Source organism: Canis lupus, chromosome 8, assembly GCF_011100685.1.
Source record: "Canis lupus familiaris isolate Mischka breed German Shepherd chromosome 8, alternate assembly UU_Cfam_GSD_1.0, whole genome shotgun sequence".
Taxonomy (NCBI): domain Eukaryota; kingdom Metazoa; phylum Chordata; class Mammalia; order Carnivora; family Canidae; genus Canis; species Canis lupus.
The window spans coordinates 30352652-30367285 of record NC_049229.1 but is presented as its reverse complement, the minus strand read 5'-3'; the positions used below and the strand labels follow the sequence as shown (position 1 = coordinate 30367285).

Below are 14634 nucleotides of genomic sequence, written 5' to 3'. Positions count from 1 at the left end.
TCCAACTAATTTATGGATCAAGCAAGTCAATCACAATGGAAATTAGAAGATATTTTAAACCGAATGGTAATGGAGATATTTCAAATTTTTTTTTAAATTTATTTTTTATTGGTGTTCAATTTACTAACATACAGAATAACCCCCAGTGCCCGTCACCCATTCATTCCCACCCCCTGCCCTCCTCCCCTTCTACCACCCCTAGTTCGTTTCCCAGAGTTAGCAGTCTTTACGTTCTGTCTCCCTTTCTGATATTTCCCACACATTTCTTCTCCCTTCCCTTATATTCCCTTTCACTATTATTTATATTCCCCAAATGAATGAGAACATATAATGTTTGTCCTTCTCCGACTGACTTACTTCACTCAGCATAATACCCTCCAGTTCCATCCACGTTGAAGCAAATGGTGGGTATTTGTCATTTCTAATAGCTGAGTAGATATTTCAAATTTAAAGGAAAGTTAAGGCAGTGCACAGACAGAAATTTCTTTCTTTTTTTTATTATTTTTTTGTGTATTTTTTATTGGAGTTCAATTTGCCAACGTATAGTATAACACCCAGTGCTCATCCCGTCAAGTGCCCCCCCTCAGTGCCCATCACCCAGTCACCCCATCCCCCCACCCACCTCCCCTACCACTACCCCTTGTTCGTTTTCCAGAGTTAGGACAGACAGATATTTATACTTAAAAGTGCTTATACTTAAAAGTGCTTATGTTAGAAAAGGAGAAAGTTTGAAAATCAGTAATCTACACTTCCACATTAAAATAACAGAAAAAGGAGGAATTTTAACCAAAATTAAGTAGAAAAATTAATAAAGATAGGAATGGAAATCAATGCTATAAGAAATGGATGGACAATAGAGAAAAGTAACAAAAGTAAAAACTCTGTTCTTTGAAAAGATTAATAACATATGATTAAGACAATGAGAAAACACAAGGCACTATTGTGTGAATGAAAGAGAGGTTATCTGGGGCACCTGGGTGGCTCAGTGGTTGAGTGTCTACCTTTGGCTCAGGTCGTGATCCTGGGGTCCTGGGATTGAGTCCTGTGTTAAGTTCCCCTCAAGAAGCCTGCTTCTCCCTCTGCCTGCCCCCCCCTCGCAGGTGTGTCTCTGCCTCTCTCTCTATCTCTGATGAATAAAAGAAAAGAAAAGAAAAGAAAAGAAGAAAGAAAAAGAAAGAAAGAAAGAAAGAAAGAAAGAAAGAAAGAAAGAAAGAAAGAAAGAGAGAGAGATCATCCTTGCAGATCCTAGAAGTATTAAAAGGATAGTAAAGGATTGTTATGAATAATTTTATTCAAATAACTTCAAGAACATAAATGAACAGGAAATCAAAAGCAATACTTTATTTTTTAGCGATATTGTAAAGATATTTGACTATCACAAACTCGAAACATAGAAGAATGGTGACTCCTTCTAGCCTTATGCAACTATCCCAAATGACCAGTGAAGACAAGGCCACCATGACGACCGCATCCCCCTCGCAGGTGCGCCAGAACTACCACCAGGACTCAGAGGCCGCCATCAACTGCCAGATCAACCTGGAGCTCTATGCATCTTACGTCTACTTGTCCATGTCTTATTACTTTGATCGTGATGATGTGGCTTTGAAGAACTTTGCCAAATATTTTCTCCACCAGTCTCATGAGGGGAGGGAACATGCTGAGAAACTGATGAAGCTGCAGAACCAATGAGGTGGTCGAATCTTCCTTCAGGATATTAAGAAACCAGACCGTGACGATTGGGAGAATGGGCTGAGTACAATGGAGTGTGCATTACACTTGGAAAAGAGCGTGAATCAGTCACTACTGGAACTGCACAAACTGGCCACTGATAAAAATGACCTCCACTTGTGTGACTTCATTGAGACTAATTACCTGAATGAGCAGGTGAAATCCATCAAAGAATTGGGTGACCATGTAACCAACCTGTGCAAGATGGGGGCTCCCGAATCTGGCATGGCAGAGTATCTCTTTGACAAGCACACCCTGGGAAACAGTGATAGAGCTAAGCCTTAGGCTGTCTTCCCATAGCCACAGGGTGACTTCCCTGGTCACCGAGGCAGTGCATGCATGTTGGGGTTACCTTTACCTTTTTTATAAGTTGTACCAAAACATCTACTTCTTTCGTTTGTATCATTCCTTCAAATAAAGTAATTTGGTACACCCCCCCCCCAAAAAAAAAAAAAACTGGCGCCATCTTTTTGGAGAATTCCATTGGATTCTTGAGAAATTGTTTAGGTAGGAACTCCAGTTAGCTGCTATCCCGATGTGGGCTCTATTTAGTTTGCTACAGAACTGCATATCATAAATTGCATATTATCTTATCTGACAAGCCATAAGGTTGAGTGTGCCTAGCAGCACTTTCTCAACAAGGTATGTGGGACCCATGAGACTGAGCTCTAACAGACCTAAAGGTACTGGTAAACTATGTGAACAGATGGTGCCCATTTTAAGTATTCCCACCTTTGATGCATAACCGTATCTCCTTCAACCCACTGATATAGCCTCATGGGTGGGAAGAGCACCCTAAGACCATTTAAATAAGGAAACAAAACATTAAACATGATTATGGATGATGATTCTGCAGTATATGCAGACTGCTGTACTTATTAACCTCAGTTGTGTGTGATGATAATGATAAATTGACAATGATGACAATTGACAATGATGACAATCAACATGATGAAGAGAAATTCTTCTGGGCAGAATTGTAAGTGTTACATCTTTTTGTTCACATTTCTTGGAAACTGGGACATCCTGTGTTAGAGTCTAAGTCAATAATCAGGGGCTAGTGTTCGTCTGGATGGACAGAAACTAGAAAAAAATAATACTGGAAGATTGGCAATAAGAAGGTCTAGGGCCAGAGTAAGTAGATGGAAACTTTTGACATACCAAGGGCAGGTGGTAGGAGTGGTCTGCTCCAGGTGCAAGCAGTTTTTAAAACATAAATCAACAAGACTTTTTGAGGGAGGTATATTGTATCACTGACATTGTTTAGAATTGCCAGTACATGCTGCTAATAAAAAGAAGACTAATTTATAGTTGGCCTTATTATTATTTTTAAATTCTCTGCAAATAGTGCACCCCCTTATCACTTGCGCCTGGTGAGCCACTCCCATTGTCCTGTCTTTGACCTGGAGTGTGACAATATTTGCGATTATTTATGAATGCTGACCAAGTATCCTCACAACTGAGGACCTTCTCAATAATCAGATGGCCAAAGGATGAACCAGATGACCCACTCCAAGGAAGTCAGTCAGCAGCTACTTTCCTTGGTGATTCCAGTGATTCCTCAATGAGTTCATGGAGAGTATGGCAGTGGGGATGGAAGTTATGAATGGGGTCTGGCCCCTACCTCTGTAGGATATCCAGTGCGTCAACAGCAGATATCAACCCTGAGCCCTATTATGTCACCGTATCTCAGTATCACTAGCCAGCCACCTGGTGGCAGAATAATGATATTGGACTCCTATTGGTGAGGACCAGAATGTATGATCATTGGAATAGACAGTCTTAAATGAAATAGCCTTGCTTAAAGCAGTCAATTTATAAAAGTAGGAAAGATATAAATGAATGAATGAAATTGAAGAACAATATAATAGAGATGAAAGTACAAATACTTTTAAGCTGTAAAAACCACAAAAATATTTTAGTAATAAAATCAAAAGGACATAAAATGAAAAGACTTATGAAATAGACAAAAACTATTGCTATTCTGGAATCCCTGGGTGGTTCAGCGGTTTGGCGCCTGCCTTTGGCCCAGGGTGCGATCCTGGAGTCCCGGGATCGAGTCCCACATTGGGCTCCCTGCATGGAGCCTGCTTCTCCTTCTGCCTGTGTGTCTGCCTCTCTCTCTCTCTCTCTCTCTCTGTCTATCATAAATAAATAAATAAATAAATAAATAAATAAATAAATAAATAAATCTTAAAAAAAACCTATTGCTATTCCATTTATAGTTTAATAGAAAGAGAACATCAAATATATTTGGAGTGAGAAAGGCAACAAAATGTCAGGAAGGAAGGAATTACTTGGGAATTCTATCTAAACAAAAATATATAAATAAACTTGAAAATCTTGATGAAATGTATAATTTTCTAGGTAATTATAAATTATAAGATTGACCAAAGGAGATGGAATATCCAAAATGGGTTAGAATAAAATGGTCCTCAATGAAAATCACAAAAGGTAGAAAAAGTGTGAAAGACAAAGAATAAAAAACAAGGGCAACCCATTGAAAATAGTAACAAATATAGTAGCTGTTAACCTAGCTATATCAGTAATCACTATAAATGTCAATGGTCTAAATACATAAATTAAAAGACAGAGATTGGGGGTGCCTGGCTGGCTCAGTCGGGACCATGACTCTTGATCTGAGGTTTGTGAATTTAAACCCCATGTTGGGTGTAGAGGTTACTTAAAACAGTGCAAAAAAAGAAACCCTTAAAAAGACAGATGTTTTGTCTATAATAAACTCACTTTAGGGCAGCCCCGGTGGCACAGCGGTTTAGTGCCGCCTGCAGCCCGGGGTGTGATCCTGGAGACTCGGGATCGAGTCCCGCGTCCGGCTCCCTGCATGGAGCCTGCTTCTCTCTCTGCCTGTGTCTCTGCCTCTCTCTCTCTGAATAAATAAATAAAATCTTAAAAAAAAAAAACTCACTTTAAATATAAAGACATGTATATACATAAAAGTGAAATGATGGAGATATACTATGCTTTTATTACCTAAAAATAAGATTGGAGTAACTATATTAATTTTAGACAGAGCAGACTTAAGAGCAAGGAAAATTATCAGGGATAATGAGCATTATATAATGATAAAGAGGTCAATACTTCAATAAGACATAACAATCCTTAATGTATATATGCCTAATAGCACAGCATCAAAACATGAGTCAAAAATTGATAGAAATGCAAGGAGAAATAGATGAATCTACTATTATAGTTGGAGACATTAACACTTCTCTATCAGAAATGAACAGATCCAGCAAGCAGAAAATCAGTAAGTACATAGTTGAATTCAACAGCACCTCATTCAGCTGAATATAACTGACATCTATAGACTACTTCATCCAACAGCAGCAGATTAAACATTCTTTTCAAGGTCATATGGAACATTCACCAAGAGAGACCACATTTTGGGTCAAAAGTACAACTAAACAAGTATAAAGAATAGAAATCATACAATCTCTGCCTTCAGACTTTATGAAATTGAACTAAAAGTCAATAATAGAAATGTAGCTGAAAAATTTTAGAATATGTGGAGATTAAACAGGACAACTCTAAGTAACACGAGTCAAAGAGGAAATCTCAAGAGAAATATAAAAATATTCTTAACTAAATTAAAATGACAGTGCAACTTATCAAAATTTGTGGAATATAGCGAAAACAGTGCTTGCAAGTAAATTTATAGCATTAAATGCATATATTGGAAACAAGAAACATCTAAAATTAGTAGTCTAAGTTTCCACCTTAGACAACTAGGAAAACAAGAGCAAATTAAATATAAAATAAGCAGAAGAAAAAAATCATAAAAATTAGAGCAGAAATAAAATAAATTAAAAACAAGAAGTCAGTAGAGAAAATTGACAAAATCTAAAGCTGGTTCTTTGAAAAGACCAATAAAATCAATAAGCCTCCAATCAGCTAACTAGGAAAAAAAAAAGGAAACACAAATTGCTAATATCAGAAATAAAAGAGGGAACATCATTATATCATGGATGTTAAAAGGATAATAAAGGAGTATTATGAACACTTCTATGCCCATAAACTTAATAACCTAGATGAAATGTACCCATTCCTTGAAAGACACAATCTGCTAAACTCACTCAAGAAGAAATAGATAATCTGGATAATTCTGTATCTATTAAAGAAATTGAACTTTTAGATAAAAGACCAAGGGAATGATCTGTGAAGAAATAATTAAAAAGCTAGACTTCATTGAAATTAAAAACTTATGCCCTGAGAAAGACGTCAACATAAAGATGAGACATGCCAGTCTACAAGAAAATATTTGCAAAAGACACATTTGCTATAGGATTGTTATACAAAATATATAAAGAACTCTTAAAACTCAGCAATGAGAAAATGAACAACTCTATTAAAAAATTAGCCAAAGAACTGAACAGACCTTATCAAAGAAGATATACAGATGGCAAATAAGCATATGAAGAGATGTTCCACATCATACATCATTAGGGAATTGCATATTAAAATAATAACAAGATACCACTGCATACCTATCAGAATGTCCAAAATCCACAACACTGACAATACCAAATGCTGATGAGAATATGGAGCACTAGGAACTCTCATTTATTGCTGCTGGGAATGCAAAATGGTGTAGCTACTTTGGAAGACAGCTTGTCATTTTCTTACAAAACTAAACATACTCTTACCATATGATCCAGCAATTGTGCTCCTTGTTATTTACCTAAATGAACTGAAAACTTCTGTCCACACAAAAACCTGCACATGTGTTTATAGCATTTTTTTTCATAATTGCCAAAATGTGGAAGCAATCAGGTTGTCCTTCAGTAAGTGAATGGACAAACTGGTACATCCAGACACTAGAATATTATTCAGTGCTAAAAAAGAAAGAAGCCAATCTGAAAAGTTTATGTACTATATGATATTCTTGAAAAGGCAAAATTAAAGAGACAATAAAAAGATCAATGGTTGCCAGGAGCTTTGGGGAAAGTGGAAGGGATGACTAGATGAAGCACAGAGGATTTTTAGGGCAGTGAACATATTCTGTATAATACCATAATGCTGGATACATGTCTTTATACATTTGTTCAAACCCATATTGTGTACAACATCAAGAGTGAACCCTAATGTGAACTATAGATTTTGAGTGATACTAATGTATTAATGTAGGTTCATGGATTACAACAAATCTGCCAATGTGGTATGGGATATTGATATTAGGGGAGATTGTTCATGTTTTAGGATAGGAGGTATATGGGAAATCTCTGTACTTTGCACTCAGTTTTTCTGTGAACATAAAACTCTAAAAAATAAAGTTTTTTAGAAGTGGAAAAAGGGACAAAATAATAGATGATAAAATTATAGACCAATTTCGTTTGTGAATACAAATATAAAAATCTTTCTAAAAATTTTACCAAGTAAAATCTAGTGGTGTGTCATGACCAATTGGGATTTACCATAGTAAAGCAAGAAAATTTTGATATTAGGAAATATACTAATGTAATTCCCTGTTATCAGATTAAAGTAAAAAAAAGCTCATGATCTTTCAATAGAAGCTAAAAAAGTGTTAGATATTATGATAAAAAATCATAATTATAATTTTTGATCATTATCATTTATAATAAAAATCTTTTAAGCTAAGGATAGGAAGAAATATCTTTGATAAAGTATAAGTTATATTTAAGAACTGACAGCAAACTTCATACTTAATGGTGAAGTACTATCATGACAATCAGGAATAAAACATAGATAGTTGGGACACCTGGGTGGCTCAGCAGTTGAGCATCTACCTTCGGCTCAGGGCATGATCCTGGGATCTGGGATAGAGTCCCGCATCGGGTTCTCTGCAGAGAACCTGCTTCTCCTTCTGCTTCTCTCTGTCTGTCTGTCTGTCTCTCATGAGTTTTAAAAGATTTTATTTATTTATTCATGAGAGACACAGAAAGAGAGAGGCAGAGACATAGCAGAGGGAGAAGCCAGTCCCATGCAGGGAGCCCGATGCAGGACTCAGTCCCAGGACTTGATCCCCAGACTCCAGGATCACGCCCTGGGCTGAAGGCGGGCGCTAAACTGCTAAACTGCTGAGCCACCCAGGGATCCCCATTAAATACATCTTAAAAAAAAAAACATGGTCACCATCTGCACTAATGTTTGCCAAGATACAAACAAGAGAAAGGACTAAAAGGTCTAAGTACAGGGGAGAAAAGCAATAAAACTGACATTATTTCCAGTGAAATGATCATCTAACTCAAAAATTTAAGAAAATAATCAGCATGAATTTTGTGATGGCTATGCATTTCTAACTTATGTGCAAAAGAAACCAATTAGTATATTTAAAAATGAATATTCAATGTATTAGGGTAAGAAACTTTAAAAGTTTAGTTTTCTCTAAGCCTTTAAGTTCAACTTACAAATCTTGTCTTTTTGTAAGTGTTGTTAAATAAGAACAATCACCTTTACTTTTTTTTAAAAAATATTTGAGTCACTTAAGTTTTGTAGACAATTCTTTAAAAATTAGTTCTTTTTTAAAGATTTATTTATTTATTTTAGAGAGAGAAAGCACAAGCAGGAGGGGTGGAGGGAGAGACAATCTGAAGCAGACTCTGTGCTGAGTGTGAAGCCTGAGGTGGGGCTCAGTCTCAGAATCATGAGATCACAACCTGAGCTGAAAACCAAGACTCAGTTGCTTAACTGACTGTGCTCCCCAGATGCCCCTAAGGCATCCCCAAAATTACACTCTCTTCAAGGAAATAAAATGCACTTATAACTTTGATACATTTAATTTTCTTCAAAGCCTTAAATATGCCTAATGTAATAACCAAAACTTTCCAATATGTATACAACTTTTATAAATCTAATAAATTAAACCTGTAAGTGTGGCATAGCTCATATTATTTAACATTCTGATACTGTTTATAAATTTGGTCAAATTCTCTTTCATATTTCAAAGTAAGTCCCTAATTCTTTTTATTATTACTATGTTTTTGTAGGTGGGGGAGGGCAATGGGAGAGGGAGAATCTTAAGCAGGCTGCACACCTGGGGCTTGATATCATGACCTGAGCCAAAATCAAGAGTCAGACACTAAACTGTCTTAGCTACCTGGGTGCCCCCAAATAAATCCCTAATTCTAAAGTCAATTATTCAGCTACACATTTCAAATTGAAGTCACAAGGCTAATCTCTCAGAAACCTAATGCCTGTTCAATATCAAATTTACCAAATTTACCCAAATTATCTTAAATATAACACAAAAGTATCAACAATTTCAGTTTGATTTTCTTTAGAATATATTAAATTCTAAACTTCCATGAGATTGGAAACACTACATGAAGTGGTCAGTTTCACCACTGCTAGAAAACTGGCTTTTATCATCTCTAGAAAGCATAGGTTAAGAGAAAGGAACCTGGGATCTGTATATCCAGAGTGATTCTCCCGTCATCACCAATAGACATCTTGACCTCCTTTCTTTGTTGCTAAGACAGCAGAGACTCCCAATTATAAACCCTTCAAATGGGATTCATTTCTCTTGGGTTCAAGTTACAAAATACCTAATTCTTCCATCAGATTTAAGTCCACAACCTCCTACTGAGGTTACTAATAACTCTCTTCACCTTAACATGTACTGTCTGATTGAATTCTGTATTTACATGTTCTTTCTCTCTGGTTGGACATAAAATCTTATAGATATTTAAAGGATACATGAATATGTTTCACACCTTTGGTTCTGAGGTCAAAATATTAGTCTTACTAATAAGAGTTTCCAGAGAGGAGCAAAGAGTATTAACTAAGGAATTTTTAATAAAATGGCTGGATATAAGATATTTGTAGTATCTCTACACCAGCAATTTAGGAAGTGTAATAGCAAAAGCAACAAAAACTATAAAACTTCAGGAATAAATCTATCAAATGTGTAAACCTATGTAAATAATACTTTAAAACCTTATTCAAGGATGTAAAAGAAAACCTCAATAAATGAAGATGGAAATTATATATATATTTTTAAATTTGTATTTATTTATGATAGTCACATGGGGGGGTGGCGGGCAGAGACACAGGCAGAGGGAGAAGCAGGCTCCATGCACCGGGAGCCCGACGTGGGATTCGATCCCGGGTCTCCAGGATCGCACCCTGGGCCAAAGGCAGGCGCCAAACCGCTGCGCCACCCAGGGATCCCAGAAATTATATTTCTGAATGAGGGGTTTAACACTGTAAAGCTGTCACATCAGTTGCAAATTAATAAATTCAAATTGTTATTAAATTTGAAAAATGATTCTCAAATATACCAGATTTTTAAAAATAAATGAGGAAACATGAGCTGGACCCTGACTTGTCCAATATCAAATTATTCTATAAAGCTATAGTAGGGATCCCTGGGTGGCGCAGCGGTTTAGCGCCTGCCTTTGGCCCAGGGCGCAATCCTGGAGACCCTGGATCAAATCCCACGTCGGGCTCTCGGTGCATGGAGCCTGCTTCTCCTTCTGCCTATGTCTCTGCCTCTCTCTCTCTCTCTGTGACTATCATAAATAAAATAAATAAATAAATAAATAAAGCTATAGTAATTAAAGTAAAATACTATTACTCCTAAATAAAGAACAATTGAACAGAATAGAAAATTTCCAAACAGGTGAAGAAATGAATTAGAATTCAGTTTATAATAAAAATGATATTTTTAACCAAAGAAGAAAGAATGAATAAATGGTGTTGGGACAATTTGGAAAAATAAATACAGATATCTACTTCACACTATGATAATTCCAAATGAATTAAAAATCTTCAACTTGAAAAAACGAAATTGCAAGAGTATTAGAAGGAAAAATGGAGAAATATTTCATTGGGGTAAGGTCTTCCTAAGCAACACACAAAACCTAGAATCCACAAAGGAAAAAATGCTACTTTTTCTCCCATAAAAATATAAAATTTTCCTCAAAGAAGCACTTAAAAAGTTAAAACACAAATAATAGACTGAGATAAAAATATCTGTCAAACATGTAATTAACAATTAGTATCCACAAAATAAAAACATACCTCACAAATAAAAAAAGATGAACAACCCAATTGAAAAATGGGGAAAGTACATGAATAGATCATTGACCTCAGAAAAGTACAAATGGTCTACAAACAAAAAAAATATGGTGAGACTCCTTATGAAGGAAATGCAAATAAAAACAACATTGTGGTGTCATTTCTACTGAGTGAATTGGAAAAAAGACTATACCTTGATAATATTCAGCATCAGCAAGTGTGTGGGGGATGTAAATGCCATTAGACAGTCCTGGTAGAAATATAAATTAATATCTTTTGGGCAGTATCTGTCTACATTTGAAATGGATCTTTGACCCTAACAACTTCATTTTTAGAATTCTGTGTTGAAGCATTATTTGTGCCTGCAGAGATGTTAGAAAAAATTCTTCTGTATCACTCTGATAAAAAATTAAAAACAGTTTAAAGACCCATCAATAGTAATGTGACTGGATAAATTATGAGATATCAGTATTATGTGCACCTATTAGAAAGCAAAACATGTTCAGTCAAAACAAATATTATTGAATAACACAAATATGGTGAATCCATTAAAAAAGCAAACATCAAAATATATCAGTTACATGTCCCTATATTTATGCCAATGTATAGAGGAAGGACTAGAAATTTATAGACCAAATTGCTGACTTTGGGTCATCTTTAGGGAGTGGAGTTGGAATATTGGGAAAGAGGGTTGTTTTTATAGTTATCTGACTCCTTTAATTCAAAAGCTTTTCAGCTATCATAGCTTTTGGCTAACTAATCAATAAAATAACCTCCTTATTTCTCTAGGATTTTATCCTGGATTTATCTCGAAGCTCCATTAGCAGATGCTACAGACAAGTGGGATCTGAAAGGACATGCAGCATTTGGAATTGTCTCCCCATCATGGACAGTTTAGCTTTGGGAATTGTTAGGATTTGGTTTATTTATTCATATATTCACCATTCTTTCATTCTGTAAATAGTATATTGATCAAACTAGACTCATGGAGAGTTAACATCTATTTAGCAGAGCTAGTCCCACTTTCAAGCTCCGGATTAAATTCTGGGCTGGGCTGCTTCACTGATCATCTAGGGAAAAAAATACCCTGCAATTATGACTTGTGTCATAATCATGGCCCCAGTTCACTAATTAATTGTCCAGTCCTATGTAATAACCAAACTCTGAATTTGTGTAGTGTTAAATCACCTTTCTTCCCCAGCTTGAGTCGTACTTCTGGTCGACCCTTCAAAGTAGAGAAGGGGTCACTGTCCATTTCTTCTTACCTGCCTTGCTTTTCTCCTCCTCTCTCCACTGACTATGCAGGGGACCCAAGTGGTGGGGATGACAAAAGACTTGGCAGGTCCTTACTTGACTGTTGCTGTCATCAGCTGACTTTGCCATCTCTGGACCTTGTAAGTTCTTCTGTGGGTTCCTCAGAGGCTCCCCTGCAGGGGCCTCTTCAAGTTCAACTCGTTTGATGTGGGTGGTATCCCTTCTCTGGCTGGTCATTCTGCAGCCTCACTGATCACTCGGCTTCTGCATTCTTACACTTTATTCTGACCTCCGGCAGAAGCTTATTTAGACAGGGCAGGGCCCCATTTTTAATGACAGCAGGATAACATTCTTCTGTGGATTTCACACATTTGGGGGGCTCTCAAAGCACTGGCTTGCAGTTATTACTGTGCTATACTTGCTGTTAGCCGGCCTCTTGCATTCTCTCCCCCAGGACTTGGAAAAACACACGGCAGGCTTTCCAGATGCTCCCTTTGGAGCCTCTCTCCTTAGAACTAGGATAAGGGGTGGGTACTCCTCTCTCTCTCTCTCCCCTGGTGGCAGGAGAGCTAAGTAGTGGAGCCACAGGCAGAAGTGGACCCCAGGAAATCCTCTTCTCCAAAGCCCCACTTTAGAGGCTTTCAAGTGAGAGATCTCGAATCCCAGTGAGTCAGACCCTCATGGAGGCCTTGTCTCTGCTCTTTTAAGTCTGCATTATGGGTGAACATATCTAGAGTTGAGAGATTATTTCTTAATGTTTTCTTTAAGTGTTTACAATCTTGGTCTGCATATTCTGCTAGGATTTCCTTTCTGTTTCCTGTTGGTGCCCCAGTAGAAAATTTCAAATTAACATCCTGTTTCCACTTATTTGCTTGTCTGTTGTAGCAGACAGTTATGGAGTGCCTTTGATATGCCAGCTATAACTACAGTGATGAATCATTTGAAAGCTTTTAATTCCTATGAATGAGGGAGCAAAAAATTAAAAGAATAGTTTATCTTCAGTCTGTGGTTAGGGGCCCAAGTTCAGAAATGATTCTCCTTCCCCCCACAGTTGGTTGTTTACACACCAACTCTTGCTTTGTGTTATTTTCTTGGAGCAGAAGCCCCTATATCATAAAATGTGTTTGGGTTAGCCTAGAATAAAGTATTTACTCCTGGGTAAAGAAAGAAATGAATAACCAGCATCTTCTTTGTAACACACATTGGGCTTGGGAATTATAAATAAAAATGATAGTAACTGAGCAGCAACACCTATAGTATGGGGTTTTGGAGAGATATACATGGATTGGAATCCTGGTTTCACTACAGTGTGAGCGTCTTCATCTTTCTGAGTTTTATCAGTAGTGTGGTGTGATGGTTAATTTTATGTATCAGGTTGACTAGGCTGCAGTGTGCCCAGACATTTGGTCCAACTGTACTCGGAGTGTGTCTGTGAAGGTGTTTCTGCATGAGATGAACATCTGAATTGATAGACTGAGTGAAGCAGATTGCCCTCCTTTCCATGTTATAATAATAATGGCAACATCAACCACTACCCACTCTGCCTCAGTTACCTTGCCAGACACTGATAGTGATGAAGTTGCTAAGCCCCCTTCCCTTGTGAGTTTATGCTCAGGGTGGTAGGGTGAGAGGGACAGAGGGAAACAAAACACAACCAACATCAAGAGATTAATAACTGACTAGAAAACTAACAAGCTGCAGACATGCCAGGAAGGAAATAAAAAGGTGATGAGAATAATGGGTATGGAGGGGACTTTAATAGGTGGTAAGGAAGGACACAAAGAGAGGTGACATTTAACCAGAAACTGTGAGGATGGAAAGTGGCCATCCACTCACAGGGTGAGGAAGAAAATTCACAACAGAAGAACAGAGTTCCTGAGTCAGAAAGGAGTTGGCCCATTCAGGGATCTGAGAGAAAACCAGTGTGTGTTATACACAGGAGGGGAGAAGGAGAGAGTGCCACTAGGTGAGGTAATAGAGAGATGGGGAGGTGTGAAGCCATGCAGGGCCGTGGAAACCATAATACCAGGTTTGGATTTTATTCTAGGTGTAAAGGGAAACCATTAAATGTATCTTAGGTTGGAGAGTGACATAAGCCAAGTTCCATTTTAAGAAGATCTAGCTATCTTGCTGCAACAGATGAGCATGGGTTAGAGGGGAACCAGAGTGGAAGCAGGTTGCATTGGTCTTGCTTGAACAAGCAATGTTTGATAGTGGTCCCAGTTATGGTGGTGGTGGGGGAAATGTGGAGAAAGTAGCAAATTGATGTTATAATTCAGAGATAGAATTAATAATATTTGCTAATAGATTAGTTGTGAACTGAGGAAGCTGGAGAAAGAAAGGATCATCTTGATTTCTAGGTTTAGCAAATGGATGAATGATAATGCCATTGTCTCAGGAGAGCAATTCTGAGACATGGTAGGTGGGCAGAATTAGGAAGGGAACAGGAGCTTTGTGTCAGGTGTATTAAGTCTGATATTTCTGTAGAGATGTAAATAAGGCTATTAAATATGTTAGCCCGAACCAGTAGTTCTCAAACTTCAGGGAGCATCAGAAACACCTGCAGGGCTTGATAAAACAGATTGTCGTCAGGCCCACCTCCAGAGTTTCTGGTTAAGAAGGTTTGGGTGGGGCCTGTGAATTTGCATTTCTAAC

The 14634-nt window shown here is 37.3% G+C and overlaps 1 long non-coding RNA gene and 1 pseudogene across 25 annotated transcripts in view; both read left to right on the top strand.

Annotated features, from left to right (window-relative positions):
• The window catches only part of LOC119876491, a 309631-nt gene that overhangs the window by 256206 nt on the left and 38791 nt on the right, over nucleotides 1-14634 (top strand). The gene's annotated exons all lie outside the window — the stretch shown is intronic.
• Nucleotides 1204-2159, top strand: LOC100686366 (annotated as a pseudogene).